This window comes from Acanthochromis polyacanthus, chromosome 13, assembly GCF_021347895.1.
Source record: "Acanthochromis polyacanthus isolate Apoly-LR-REF ecotype Palm Island chromosome 13, KAUST_Apoly_ChrSc, whole genome shotgun sequence".
NCBI lineage: Eukaryota > Metazoa > Chordata > Actinopteri > Pomacentridae > Acanthochromis > Acanthochromis polyacanthus.
Window position 1 is genome coordinate 37,464,510 of NC_067125.1, and position 15,260 is coordinate 37,479,769.

Genomic DNA, 15,260 nt, shown 5'->3' on the forward strand with positions numbered 1-15,260 from the left:
ATTTAGCTCGTCAACTCAGGCAAAGTAATTATGCATTTTAGAGGGCATTATGGGGGAAGATTAAGCCTGGGTCAACAAAAGCATGAAGATGGTTTCTGCAGGCAGGATTCATGTTTATTTCATAAGTTGGTTTACTTGTACCACTTCATGCAATGTGTAGATGAACCTGTTACTGCATATTGGAGTGGACCTTTACAGCAATCATGGCAGCTTTCCATCTCATTTGATTCTTACATTTTATCACACGCTACAGCACATAATGGAGGGGAAAGATGATCTGAATGAAATATATTGTAAATGTAAGAGGAGCTGGAAGGTAAGTAATTAATGCTGGAATCTTGAAAATGCTATCAATCTCAGTTTTGTGTCTTTATGACAGTCAGGCATTTTCGTTTGCAAGGAACATCGGATGTAAATTGTGGTCTTGTCAGGAAAAGAAGTCGGGGCAAATTACAGCAGAGAGAACAGAAAGCAGCTGTATAATTGTGAAGCTCAAGATCACACGCTGCTGAAGCTGCCAAGCCAAGCAGCATGTGGACAATATGATGCACAGCAGAGTTGCCTTTGCATTCAAACAAACTTATTAGCCTTATGGCTGAGAAGTGACTTGAATATTTGCCTGCAAAGAACTTGTTAAGAAATGCTCATGTGTGCTCTTCCATCTACTTGCAATTGATTGCAGACTGATTTAAAGCTGAAAAGGCTTTTCCCTTGATAAATTTGGAGTTATTATGCGTTATTCAGAGGCGAAGTGGAAAAGTGACGGTTGACAGCGTGATTGAATCCAAAAATCAATGCCCATTTTTACTTTTGTTTGCATTAATCTGCTTGCTCATTTACAGAGTATATTTTAGTGTAACTTTAGTTTTCAGCATTGTTAGTTTCTCCTTTAAATGGCAGGACATGCATGGATGTGATCCAGGAAATAGAGACATAGGTTTTTAGGGAGACAGGCAGTGAAGAAAGAAACATTATATGGCAACCTTCTTGTGAATGCAATGGAAGGTTAGCTTAACCTGGTAGAGCTGACAGCTCCTATTCTACAGATAAACAGCAGATATAATAAAACCAATAAACGACTGCAGAAAATAAATAATCCGACCTTGTGCACCATATTGACATTAATGGCAACATAGCAGAGGCATGTGACTGACTTTATTGGTTATATTCTGCTGCAGACTGAAGCAATGATTCCTCCAGTAGTTTCAGTGCAAGACTAATCAGCTTCATGTGGGCTCAGTGCCACAAAAGGGACAAATGTCATTTAAGATTACACAACATATTTAGAGAGGATTAGATGAGCATTGTTTAATGGAAGCATGTGACTAAAACCCAGCCTCAATCATATTCACCTTCTTGGAAAAGTTAGAAGATTGCTTCCACATTCACAACTTAGCTTAGTTTAAAGACTGGAAACAGGGGTGAACAGTTAGCTTGGCTTTGTCCAAAGCTAAGAAAATCCACTTCACAAGACCTGTAAACCCCTTCACTATGTGAAAAATTGCATTCATTCAGTATATTTTAACATTCTCTTCAGAATGGCCTGGTATTTAAAGAATCTGAGATGCAGTCATGGATGTATCCATTCTTGCAGCAGTAAAATACTTCCACAGCAGGACTCCGGGTATTAAATATTGTTATTGTGTTAGTCTTGTTATATTGGCCTTGCCCTTCTCTCCCTGGCATGCTGCTTACTCATGAATCCAAACAGCTTAAATTTATTCTTATCACTCTAGAAAATAGACATGCAGAACCCTATTAGCTGACAAGTTTTCTTTTTTTATGGGTTTTGGTTTTAAGAGAAATGCATCATGGTTGCAGGCATGAAGTCCTTGCGTGTGTCTTATTATATGTACTTTAAATATGAAACTCACATCATTCAAATTGAATAGTAAAAAAGTCTAAATCATCAGAAACTTGCATAATTTCCCACATACTCAGCAGGGTTGAATCATTTTTACTCAAACTTTATGTTGTTTGTCCCTGCTATCAGACAGCATACTAGTGGCAGGAGATATGCCGCAGGTCAAATGTTACAACTGAAAAAAATAACTTGCTTCCTTTATGCGACAGCGCTGGAGTAACTAATTGGTTAGATTTCTGTACAAAAACAACTTTGTTATGTCTAGGGAACAAATATGATGAAAATATGTTAATTATTATGGCTTCACACAATTGCAACATTTGATGGCTCATGGGCAAAATAAACCACCTTGATAGGTCAGAAATGACAAAAAATAAATAAATTCTTGTCTCCTGTGTTAGTCAAATGTTTTTTTTGACCTATCCATCCACCATGACCTCCTTCCCATTTTCAAACATGGCACTATAATGTCACCTGACTTTCTCCTTTGTTCCCATCATAATTACTATTGCTCCTAGAATCAGAATCAGTTTTATTGCCAAGTAGGTTTTTACACTTACAAGGAATTTTCTCTGGTGCAAGTATAAATAAAATAGTAAGTAAAGAGATGTAAGAATTATAAAATAAATAGACAAAGTATATACAGTAACTACTCAGTGGTAATTAATATAGTTAACAGAGCTGATTTGCAGTGGCACGGGCAGTGTTCATCAGCAATGCAGCAGAGGGGAAGAAGCTGTTCTTGTGGCGAGAGGTTTTAGTCCTAATGGACCGCAGCCTCCTGCCTGAGGGGAGGGGTTCAAAAAGTTTGTGTCCAGGGTGAGAGGGGTCGGCCAAGATCTTGGTTGCACACCTTAAAGTCCTAGAGGTGTACAGATCCTGGAGGGATGGCAGGTTACATCCAATCACCTTCTCAGCAGAGCGGATGATGCGCTGCAGCCTGCTCTTGTCACGAGCGGTGGCTGCAGGGTACCAGACGGTGATGGAGGAGGAAAGGATGGACTGTGATGGCCGTGTAGAAGTGCACCATCATAGTCTTTGGCAGGTTGAACTTCTTCAGCTGCCTCAGGAAGTACATCCTCTGCTGTGCCTTTTTGGTTATGGAGTTGATGTTCATCTCCCACTTCAGGTCCTGGGAGATGATGGATCCCAAAAAGCGGAAAGACTCCACGGTGAGCACTGTGGAGTCAGGGAGCTTGATGGGAGCAGGGAGGGGCTGTGTTCCTCCTGAAGTCCACCACCATCTCCACCGTCTTCTGGGCGTTGAGCTCCAGGTTGTTCCTGCTGCACCAGGTTGTCTACCTCCAGTCTGTAAGCAGACTCATCCCCATCAGAGAGGAGTCCAATGAGGGTGGTGTCATCTGCAAACTTCAGGAGTTTGACAGGCTGGTGCCTGGAGGTGCAGCTGTTGGTGTACAGGGAAAACAGCAGTGGGGAAAGAACACAGCCTTGGGGGGAGCCAGTGCTGATGGTCCTGGTCTCAGAGACTTGCTTCCCATGCTGCTTCCTGTCAGACAGAAAGTCTGTGATCCATCTGCAGGTGGAGGCAGGCACACTCAACTGGAGGAGCTTGTCCTGGAGCAGGGCAGGGATGACTGTATTAAAGGCAGAGCTGAAATCCACAAACAGAAGACATTTGATTAAATGACTGGTGTTGCTCGGGTTACTTAAAAAAAACATTACAATGTGTCAGAATAGGCTTTTAACACAGATGAGCTATGGAACCATTTGTTTTTGTTTAATTATTTTTGATGGGCAAATTAATCTTTTGACAAAAATTTGGGGTCCTTATTTTTGAAAGAAAAGCATTTTTTTCAATGAAGATAGTATTTAATGAATCAGAAATACAAGCTAGGCATTGCTGATGTGGTAAATGATTATTCTAGCTGGAAACAGGTGATTTAATGGAATATCTGCATATTGGTACAGAGAACATTTCCAGCAATCATCACTCCTGTGTTCTAATGGTACGTTGGGTCAGCTAATGATGTTTTAAGGCTGACTAGATTAGAAAAGCTGATGATTAGAAAACCCTTGTGCAGTTATGGTAGCACATGAATAAAAATGTGAGTTTTCATGAAAAACATGAAATTGCCTCAGTGACCCAATCTTTTGAACAGTACTGTACATATATTAATAAGTGACATTAAAGCTTCTGATAGGTCACATGTATAACATTTATCATCTCATAAAAACATAATATTCTGCTAGGAATCCTTGGATGCTGGCAGTGATGTGGTTGTTACTTTGACTCCTCACCTAAACATTGTTGCAGACCAAGCACAACCCCCATAGCAATTCTAACTGCCCTCTCCTGCAGGATAATGCTCCCCATGACACCTTAACCACAGCCCACAAGTGGCTCAAAGTAACAACAATGAGTACCATGTGCTGACCCAGCTTCCAGATCCCAATCTGACAGAATCTCCACGAAATGCACCGAAGCAAATCCAAGTCACAGAGGCCCAATCCCACAACTCACAGGATCTTAAGGATCAACTGCCAACATGATTAAAGCTCACATGTCCATGCCTTGACCTGTTCTGAGGACACAAAGAGGATCTACACAACATTAGTCAGGTGATTTTATTGCTGTGTTTTATCATCTGTTACAGGGAAAACAGGGGAACCCAAGTGCAGACGCACAGAACAATGAAAGAGTTTTATTTTAACTAAATAACAAAACCAATACATGAATGCAGAAGTAGGGGAGCCAGAGCAAACCAAACTACACTAAATTCTATGAACTAACACTAGGAATGCAAAAATGGAAGTCTACAAAACAAAACAGCTTTAACACAACAGAACTAAGGAGAGGTACTCACAACTGAGGGAGCAAAACCATAGACTGTATATATATATAATGGACGTAGCATCTGGCTCCAGAATTGAAGCCCACCCGGAAGTGTCAAAAAACTTGCAATATCACGCCGTCCTCTAGAGTTGGCTCCAAAAAGCTTTTGCTCCATAGACCCCAATTCATTTTTGGAAAAAATAAAATTTGATAGACTGATTTTCTACAGCTCAGGATTTTTTTTCCCGTTAGTTTTCATGGTCAAAATGAGAGATCAGGTGGCCGATCTTAAAATAAATCAATACTGAATTTTAAATAAATCGCTAAAGTTGGCGGAGCCAGGGGGCGTGGCTATACTTGATAGACAGCAACAGAAGCCTCTGCGGTAAAATGTGAGCGGGATAAGAGAGTCCTCAGCCAATCCTGCCCCAAGTTGCTCTCCGGTCCAGCCTGTTTGATGACGCTTTTTACGTCACTGGCTCCAATAAAATTCAAAACGGCGACCAGGAAGTAGCAAAATCCGGGCTTCATTTTCTCGGCATTGAAACCAACGGGTGACATCACGGTTAGTTTACGCCTGGGCAAAACAGGCTGGGGAAAATCCAAAAGCAGACGGGAGCACGGCAAAGTCCAAGAAGGGAAAGTCCAGGAGGGGCGAGAGCGGAAGAGTCCATGTAGCAGTCCAGAGGTGGCAGATTTGGTGGGGAAACAGCTTCTATGATCCAGCAGAGACTGAGTGACTGAGCGGGGTTTGAATAGTGAGGAGAGCTTGTGGACAGGTGAGCTGAGTTTACTGATTACTGCAGCTGACAGTCATTAAGGTAATCAGCAGGCAGAGTGCAGGTAGAGCAGGAGGGCGAGTGGCAGGGAGAGAGAGAGAGACATGAGGGAGAGGTGACAGACAGGGACCCAGAAAGGCAGGACAAAACCAGAACAAATCAGGAAACAAAGGAGGAAAAAGAGGAAGAAAGGGGGAAGAAGGGCCAGGGCCAGAGCAAGATCCTAACATCATCGTATATACACGATAAAGTGTAAGATCAAGACCAAAGTCTATGACTTAACCGTGTTCAAATGTCTAAAAAATTTCTTTAAAGAAAAAAATCCCCAAGAGAAGTCAGCATTCGAAAGGCAGCAGGATTTTTTTGTCGACACAAAAATCCAGGGGTAATTCTTAGCAGTGATAACACAGCAAGAAGAACAGAAGATACTAAGCTGTGCACTGTCTTTTATGCTCTGAGCGATGTTCTTTTTTTCACGCTTATGGGGCATGTGATAGGATTGGCAGTTCTGACACCATTGTACTTTTCTCAATCTATTGGTCAGATCACGACGTCAGGTTATCATATTTCACCCTAGATCTCTTTATACAGAAGGCATGGGCATTAAGTTATCATTAGGTCATCTTTTAAAGAGAATATGCCCAGACATGTTCAAACTTTTTGCTCCACAGCTTACTCTTATTATTTTGTGATAGATTTCATGCACATTACCCCATTATGTATTTTATACATGTTTTACCTCTGGTCTTCAATCTAATAGCATTGGCCATAATTGTATCATCTTTTACTTTTAGCATATCGTACCCCCAAAAATAGCACACTACAACAGCAACGCCAAAAAGACAAGATTTTAGCACAAACACACTGAACAACATTGTCCACTATGACCCCATGATTAGTGTAAGCATGCTTATGTTTGAGCTCATGTCTCTCACTCTGGCTGCTGATGCTTCTTACTACCCACACATTCAGAGGACAATGTTTGCACAGCATCTTTTGTCTCACCTTCCCACTGAGACCGACTCTCCTCTGTGAAGATGAGCGAACAATCAACAGTTTTGTTTTGTCAGAGTCAAAGAGTACCTGAGCTGTAACCACACAGATGTAGACATTAACACACAAATGTGTAGGATATACTGTAGAGTCCAGGGCAAAGTGTGGGTGGCAGAAAGATGAGGACAGATTAATGGATGTCAAGAGACACAATGTTAAAGGAAAAAGTAAAAGAAAATACTTGGGAAATATACAAAAGTCTTTGCTTTTGCTTTCTCTCTCATTATTGTGCTTGCAAAAGCATCATTTTTGCATTCATCTTTTACAAACGTTTAATTAAATCTAATTTTGTATTCAAGTAAAACGTGTTAATCTTCTAAGATATTTAGTGCGCCTTCCTATTAACAAGGTCTCTTGGAGAACTATGGCTAAGCTGAATATGAGTTTTACCCAGAATATAGTCATCAATGTGTCTTCATTTTGCCGTTTCAGTAAGTTGAGCCATTTTGTAAGAAAAAAAAAATCTATGCATGAACTATTTCACTTGAATACTTTAATTTGAACATTTTTGTGCAGCTTGTGCTGTCTCCATAATACCCAGACTGAGCCACAATTTTCAAAGTTTGCCTGAAAAGAACTAATTTTCTTTTATGGTTGCGGAGTCTGAGAGATATTCTGGGGAATCTTTTCCAGTAGTCCACAATGTGATACACTTCATGCAGTCCTGACAGCAATGATCAAAGTGCAAAGCTTCAAAATTAAAAGTTTGTTAAATCTTCTGAATATGCCAGCTCTCTGCTGTGGTCATTTGATAAACCATCAATCTTGCTGAGAATACAGCTACAATTTAAAAAGTGCTTTTTTCCTTCTGTTCAGCACGAGGAATTATTTCCATTGTAGCTGACTGTATGTCGACAAAAGTCAGTCATTATCTGTGTTGGACTTTGTTTGATGAAGGGCGCAAACTTTGTATCACAACTCAGGAAACTTTTGGTTCAGTATAAAAAGAAAAACAAATTGCCAATGAATGGCAAAGAAAAAAATCACAAAGCAAGAGTGAATGGACGAGAGATTGGTAGGGCCAGAAAAACTGAAGGACGGACTGACAAATACAGACACTCCAGTAATGAAGGCGGCAGAAGTTGAAGTGCCCTCAGTAGCAAGGGATGAGGATCTTTATTTTAAAGAAGCCAACTCTTGACTATAATTGGGAGCTAGTGAGTGCTGAGAAGTGAGTCTGTGATGTGATCATTAGCCCAAGTGTGGAGGTTTCCTCCTCAGTGAACGAGTGGACTGAGAAAGAGAACAGACGACGAACAGAGGTGGGGAGACAAGCAAGCGGCAAAGATTTTTTGAGACCGGTACCAAAGTGTTAAAATCACAAGTGTCTGGATGGAGAGATGGAAGTGGAAAGAAGGTAACAGTCACAGCTGACACCGGTGGAAAATGCCCAAGAATAATCTGACTCATCCAGGACACCCGCTGACACTCCATCCACATCGCTGAGAGGACTAAAGGTAGAGTTCAACAATACATCTATGTCAGAAAAAGCAGTGAGGAGCAGCTGGTGCTGCTTGTGCTGGATTGTATGGCAACATGAAAAATGGGGCCATTGCTGTTCTGTTGCTGTACCTGATCTCAGTTTGGTGAAGGCAGTGTCTGGATGCTGTTTGGGAGGTGAGTGCAGATCAAAGGTTTGTGCTTTCACAGTGTGCCAACTTCATTTATTGGATCAGTGGTATCAGCTTTAGCATCAAAACAAAGGACCGAACCCATTGCCAATCCCATTAAACATCTCATTAGCACTTGTTGCACTAAGTGCCTTTTTCTCTTTGGGAATAAACATGCAGAAAGACAGATATCTAAAACTGTGACTACTGGCCAGAAATGAATATATTACAAGTTGCCAATACCAATAAATCTACAGTCACTGCTACTGCATACCATGCACTGAGACCACTTAATACAGTCCGAGTTTGTTCATTTGTAGCTATGAATGTGTGATGCTAAGACACATCCACAAAATCATAAGAAACACCTTCATAGTTCTTATTCGACTGAAATCATTGCTATCGATCTCACATAAAGGACCTTTGCCCTTTACCACTGGGCTAAGCTATGGACTGTCACCACACTACACTGCCCTTCTCTAATTAGTTACAAGTGGAACTCCAGCTCCAGTTAAATATTTAATTTGGTAGTGAAGGTCATGTTAAAGTCCTATATAGGATGCTGTGAGACAAAATGTCTTAATTTATGCCTGTAATTATCAGAGCCATGCAGTGTGACCAAAACAGGCATCCTTCTGCATTACCCAAGGAAAAATAATGAAGAGAAAGATCGGGGAGCTTGTGGAAGTGTCAGCAAACAACAAATGCATGAGAGATGGACAAATGACCTATGTCTAAAACACGGCCCTGCAGAGACCCAGCACATTCCACCTTCATCGTGGAGAGTGTAACTGAAGCATGCATAGTCCGAGTCAAAGGCCACACATCAATTTTCATGACAGTGTAATGGCTGCACACGCCGGTTTAGGCTGACCTGCTTACATTACAGCATTGCTCTTTTTTGGCCTTGCTCCTTACACGTCCTGGCTGGGGCTGTGTTATTCATTGCCTCACAGCAGGAAGAATGTATCGTGCAAACACTCTCCTCATCTGCATTAGGATTATTCATCACCCTAAAACACTGAGAAGCTGTGATCTGTATTTACATAAGGAGTCTGGACCAGGCAAGAGGTCTCCTTGCCCAGGGTGTGTTGGTGTTCCCGAGTGCCGTCTCCTCTGACTTCAGACATGCATCCTCAGGCAACCTATGTACTGCTTGTTGTCCATGAAGACTGTCAGCTTCAAAACTGTCATACCATCCCTCTCTTTCTCACTCTCCATCTCTTTCTCTCTTCCCCTCTCTCACTTCATCATGCGGTACCTTTACTGTCTCTGTCATCTCGGAGAAGGAAGCCATCATTTTGTACCTTGCCTTTTCCACTTTTGCTCCTTCTCACATTATATGTTGCAGTGAATTCAGGGCTCCTGTTGGGGGAACTCAGAGTACCGGTCCCATCAAGAGCCGTTCAGCATGTCATTTGCTCGAGAAAATTCTTTTTCACAATCAGTCTTTATGCATGTGGCAGCAGTTCATGTATTAATAATTCTGTAGTGTTCTTTTGATCGAACCGCAACCGCCATAGCCCTGCTGCTGCCACATGAATGCTCAAGGCAGGAGAGGATAGGGAAAGGATGTAGAAAATGGATTCAAAGAGATAGGAGGAGAAGAAAAGAGGATGGGATGGGCAGGGGGCCAGGGGGGCTTTGGGGGAGCCATGAATAATACGAAATGACACCACAAGGGAGAGATCTGAAGTACCCTGCTGACTCAAAAGCTACAAGGAACACAGTTTAAAAAAAAATTCAACATTAAATATGCATTTTAATTCAGGCATTTATTCCGCTGTAATCAAGTGCCATGAAGCTCCATGAGGAGTCCACACAACACATTGTGTGTCCAAACACTGCTGTTTATGCACGTAAACAAACTTTGTGTTTTGTATTTTTGCAGCAGGTTCAGTGAGTAGTTCTGGGCAACCAGCACCTTTGAAATATTTAGTGATGCAGTCTTTAAAGGGGAATGTACACTACAGAGCAGGTCTGTAGGGAACAAAATGATTTGGAGCGCTTGTGGCATTCCCTGTTCTCTCTGTCCCTCTGTGATAGTGCCATTTGATTGGCATGCTTGTGTGCATGTGGCTGTGTTTATACATGTTTGTCTGTTCAAGACTGGTCTGCATCTGGTGGAATGACTGGTGACAGAAGTCCTCGCTACACTATGTGTTATTGACTGTCACTCAGTGGGACCTTCACAACCATCGCAATCAATTAATGTCTTATCATATTGCCAAGAAGTGGGATGACATGTCTCCATGTGGGCTGACTTCAAGGGCAACATAGATATGAGCAGAACAATCAGCTCACGCAGTTTTTAAAGCCATGAACATACGCAAAACCTCAAGTGGCACTAACTAAGACTAGGAGAAAAACAAGGACGTAACAGGGATATATTTCACATACCGAAAAAATAGTTATTTCAAGATATTAAATCTGCAGTATATATAGTAGGTATATTCCTTTCAAAATCACTGTTCATTAGCACTCTATCTTTCTCTCCTCGTTATAAAACACTGAATACTGTGTAGCACATGTTCTCAAAATAATGAGTTCAGATGTTGTGGAAGGTGTCCATTTTGGTGATATAACTCTAATTCAAAATCCCACAGCACTGTAATTTTAAAAAGTTGTTTGAACAAAATTATTACAAAAGACTTTGAGGTAGTTTCAGAAAGGAGCTGTACTCTGTGAGCCTGTCTGCAAAGTTTACTTTTAAATATGGGCTGCTTCATTGAAAATAAGGCTTATATAATAGCTGAATTGTGAAGTCTAGTGGTCTATTTTCTTTAGCACCTGCATTAAGGTGACTAGCTCGGTTTATTTTGGTTCAGTTTACACAAAGAAAGATGATAGCTACTTCACCTGACTAGGTGATGCCAGACATTGTGCTCTGGGAAAATATATGATCATCAGACACGACAATTGCTTGCTTTGTCAGCTGTAGTTTGTTATTGTTGAAGAAAAATTGTGATTGCTGTTTTTTTTTTTTGCTTTTTATCTTACCAAGTTTGACAGCTTCCATGATGTGTTTCATGAACCATAGGAGAATAGAACCATCTTCAGTTTTGAGGCAGGTTTGTCAATCTTAGAGAAATGCAGCAAAATGATGGTTTTACATCCTGCTGCAAGACAAGTCTGCCGATGGCTGGTTCAAAGCATCTGCTATCACAGGCGCAATGTCAAAATTCTGACACTGTCAGAAATTTAAGAGCAGAATCCAGCTATGTGACTGTTGCTGCAAACATGTCTATTAGAGAAGCACATAAAATGACACAGAATGCACTGGGGAGATAGCGTTTTCCTCAAATGTGACCGGCTTGGTCAACACACATGGATGATGCAAGTTGATGACATTTTTATGTGTGCATTTTGTTTTCTGATATGCTTTTGTTTATACAACAGAACTCAAATTCATTAGACATCATATGTTTTGAACTTCCATGTGCCACCCTTTCATTCAAATATTTTTTTGTTGCATATGTATTTATGTTGTATTTGATTTTGGTGAATGAAATAAACAATTTAATGAAAATGAAAATGAAAATCATATAGTCTGACACAATCCATGAGGGATTCTGCGCAATCTGATACAGAATATGATGAAGACTTCATTGGATTTATCTCTCGCGTGCAATAAACCATTAATAATTATGAAGATGGATTTATTCATGGTGTCCTGTTGAGATCGACATCTGCTTTTCTATAGAGACCTGTAAGATTGCTGTAATTACGCAGTCAGCTGGCCTAAGAGGAGTGATGCTTTATTTCACTTAATTAGGCTTGTGAGTGTATATCTCTGTCTAATTGGGCTCCTCTAGACACTGCTGAAACTGACTAACCAGTCCCTTGTCTCTGCATTGAGTTGTGTTGGGTTGTTCGGTCAGAGAAATGATGAACAGGACATGTTTATGCAGAAAACATATTGATATTTGCCACATCTATGGGAAGTGCAACCTACCTCATGCATATGATTCATAAAACCGGTGACATTTCACAGCTACCAGTGGAAAAATTGCCTGTTGAGAGTGGAATACCATGAGCCACCAAGCGTATACAGCTGGATACGAGGCATGTGGAATCACGAACACTGTTACTGTTGTGTGGGGCATTGTGTAGTTTGATTCAGGTGCTACATTCCTGTGCAGGTAAGATCTCTCCACAAAGCAAATGAAAAAACACCAAATAGGCCAGAAAATAGATAAATATTAGACAAATGTTTTTCATTTTTTTCCCCAGCTGTTCTTGACACCACTGCAGTTAGAATGGCTCCATTTAAACAGCTGGAGATGGTTTGCACATTTGTTGCTTGGCGACAGGAGAATGACAAGAATCGCCTCACCCCTTCCCCACTTACTCCCCTCGAGCATCAGTAATTTTGAACCCATGCACGGCTCCACTTCTGCTCAAGTCTTATTGTCCAACATTAAGGATCCAACCAACCCCCACTGTTGATACTGCAGAGCTGGTTGCGATCAGGTAGGTCTGTTAAGAACACGCTTGACCAGCTTTGCGCTCTCTCACCAAGCTGTTTTGTGCTTGATTTCATGCCATTCCTGTTTGGAAATCTAACCTCAATGTCACAGATCTGAATTCTATTTAGATGGGTCTAAAAATTCATCGAGCAATTTTTTTTCAAGCTTCTTGCAATATCCGTAATGTTTCCAGTTTTTAATTTGGCATTATCATACATTTAAACAAATAATAGAAGACAACTATCTTTGAAAGCAGTTTATTTACTCTGCTGATTTTTGAATTCCATATTTAAAATAGAATTCTTAGGGAACGTGAAAATGTTCAAGTGTGTCACTGAAATAAAAATAGATGTCAAAAGATGCAGCAAGCTTTGCAGCGTTCACCCTTACACCTGCTCTTTTGCTTCAAAAGAGCAGCCGTCCAAGTCCACTTGTCCTTATATAAATATAAAGAGGAGTAAAATGTCAAAAGATGAACTGGTAGTTTACTCTGAAGTCAGTGATAGTGATATATGAGCATAAAGGCCAGTATTAGTGGAAAGTGTCTTTGTGTTGTCTATCACTCTGTTCACAATGAACCACAAAAATATGCTGAAACACTATTCTGCTGTTTCCACTAAGCTTGTTTTTTCTTGTTTTTTTTTAAAGAAATTCAGCTCAGTGACACACATATCTTTGAAACATTCCGTTTATCCTCTGGCTTTCTCAGTGAAGACATACACGGCGTAATTCATTATGTGATTTGGGAGACTAATATATTCAGTCTGCCTTTTATGACAAGATTGAACAAGAAAAGACCCAATGCAACAGTCTTTTTCCCCAGGAAACGAAATTACTGTAGGACAAATCTGTGTCATAAAATGTGTGTTGGTGGGTGTGTGCATGAGTGCTTCAATAACACTCAATTAACGTAACCTTTTACAAGGAAACTGTTTTGTCTGAAGAAAAATGAACCAGAAACCAGAAATAGATCTGTAATATTTAAAAAACTCAGTTGTCTTAAGTCCCTTCATTATACTTTTTGCTCCTATTCTCCCTCTGTGTAGAATGAGGGTCAGTGTCTGCGGAGAGACGGGCTTATCTGCTCCATTAGGGAACCTTTAGGAAATAAGTTTTTTAAAGTTTAGAATATACACAAAACCTAAGACAAGGGGAGATGAGACTTCTGCAATTACTTTATTCTTCAATGATTTATTGATCTGAATGTAAGAGACAAAGCCTAAAAGGTCCTGCGCATTCTCAGATAATAAATTAAAGTCTTAAAGTGTACTATAGAATAAGAAAACATTTGGAAAAAAGGCTTTCCTCTCAGTGGTTACAGCAGGTCAGGTCCACAACACTGTTGATTAAAAACCTCGCCTTTTGTTCATTTTCTGTTTTCGAGGACTAATGTCAGTATTGTCGTGATTTTTTTTTTCTTTTTGGACACAAACATCACCTGAACTGCTAATAATAGCAATAACCAAAAAGCTAGCAGTATTCTTAATTAACTGGGGGTTAACTACAGATGAAATCACTTTAAATTAGGGAAAGTCTGAGGCTTCTGGCAATTTGCAGTTTTATCAAAGCCATGATGTTTAATGGTCCGAGCTGCGTTGTTTTTTTTGTACTTCGCACTGTAGTCGCACCACATTAAGAACAAATCTACAGACTTCCACAGCTGCGATGCTGAGCAGCTCCAGGAGCTCTCTTGAGTTCTCCAGCTGAAAGGATCCAAATGGCCTAAACAGTGGGAAAATCTGTGTGGACTAATCAGACGTAGATGGGAGCATAAACAAACAGAAAAATGCCTATGGTTTGTAAATCAAATTATCAAAGCTAATAAAAAGACTTGCTGTGAAAATATATGCTAGCAATGTCTATCGCCATCCAATCTGAAAAAATCCAAGGAGGAATGTTGAATAGACATGATTCCTGTAGTTAAGGTTAGCTGACTCATGACCTATGCAGATTATTGATCAAAACAGGTCACCATGTTTATTTTTTAATTGTCAAAGCAGACAGCAAAGAAAAAAATGAGACCCAGAAATACTGCGGTTATGTATTTAATCAGGCTCAAAAGACACATTTCTGGCATTATTTATTCTTCTCAACCCTCATAAGTAAGTAGTTAAATGCACACGTTCGGTTTCATGCCATCCTCAATTTCCAGAAAAAAAAAATCATATTTGCGGGTGTCAGCAGGTTAATTGGTTTGAGACAGCTGCTGAGAAGCAATTTGTCTACTCTTATCAGAAAAGCTTTGTCCCAGTCAAGGTCTATTATCACACCTTTTCTTTTCTTGTTTCCACAGTTGCACAATACGTAACCCAATCTAATTCAACCTATATCAAATTCACTTGGTTAAGTGATTTTTATGGTGCAGTGTAGGTCGAATGCACTGGGGGAAGTGAATTTGATCTGCACTGCTGAGAGGTGCAATAGAAAGGTGGTCAGGGGAAAATATACTGGGCTGGGTGCAGGGACTGTGTTAATAATGTTCTCTGCTCCTTTCAGATTTTCTTTATCTCTTATACTGAACAGAGCCCACCGGCATTTCTTTCTTTCTTTTTTTTTTGTGTTACAGAAATCACACAGAAGGGCACAACAAATGAGAAACTGATGAAACAGCTTTTAGATAGATAGCCAAGAAATTTTGTATATCTGGTTCCAGATGATGAATCCTAATGACTTTGCTGTCCCCTTGACTTT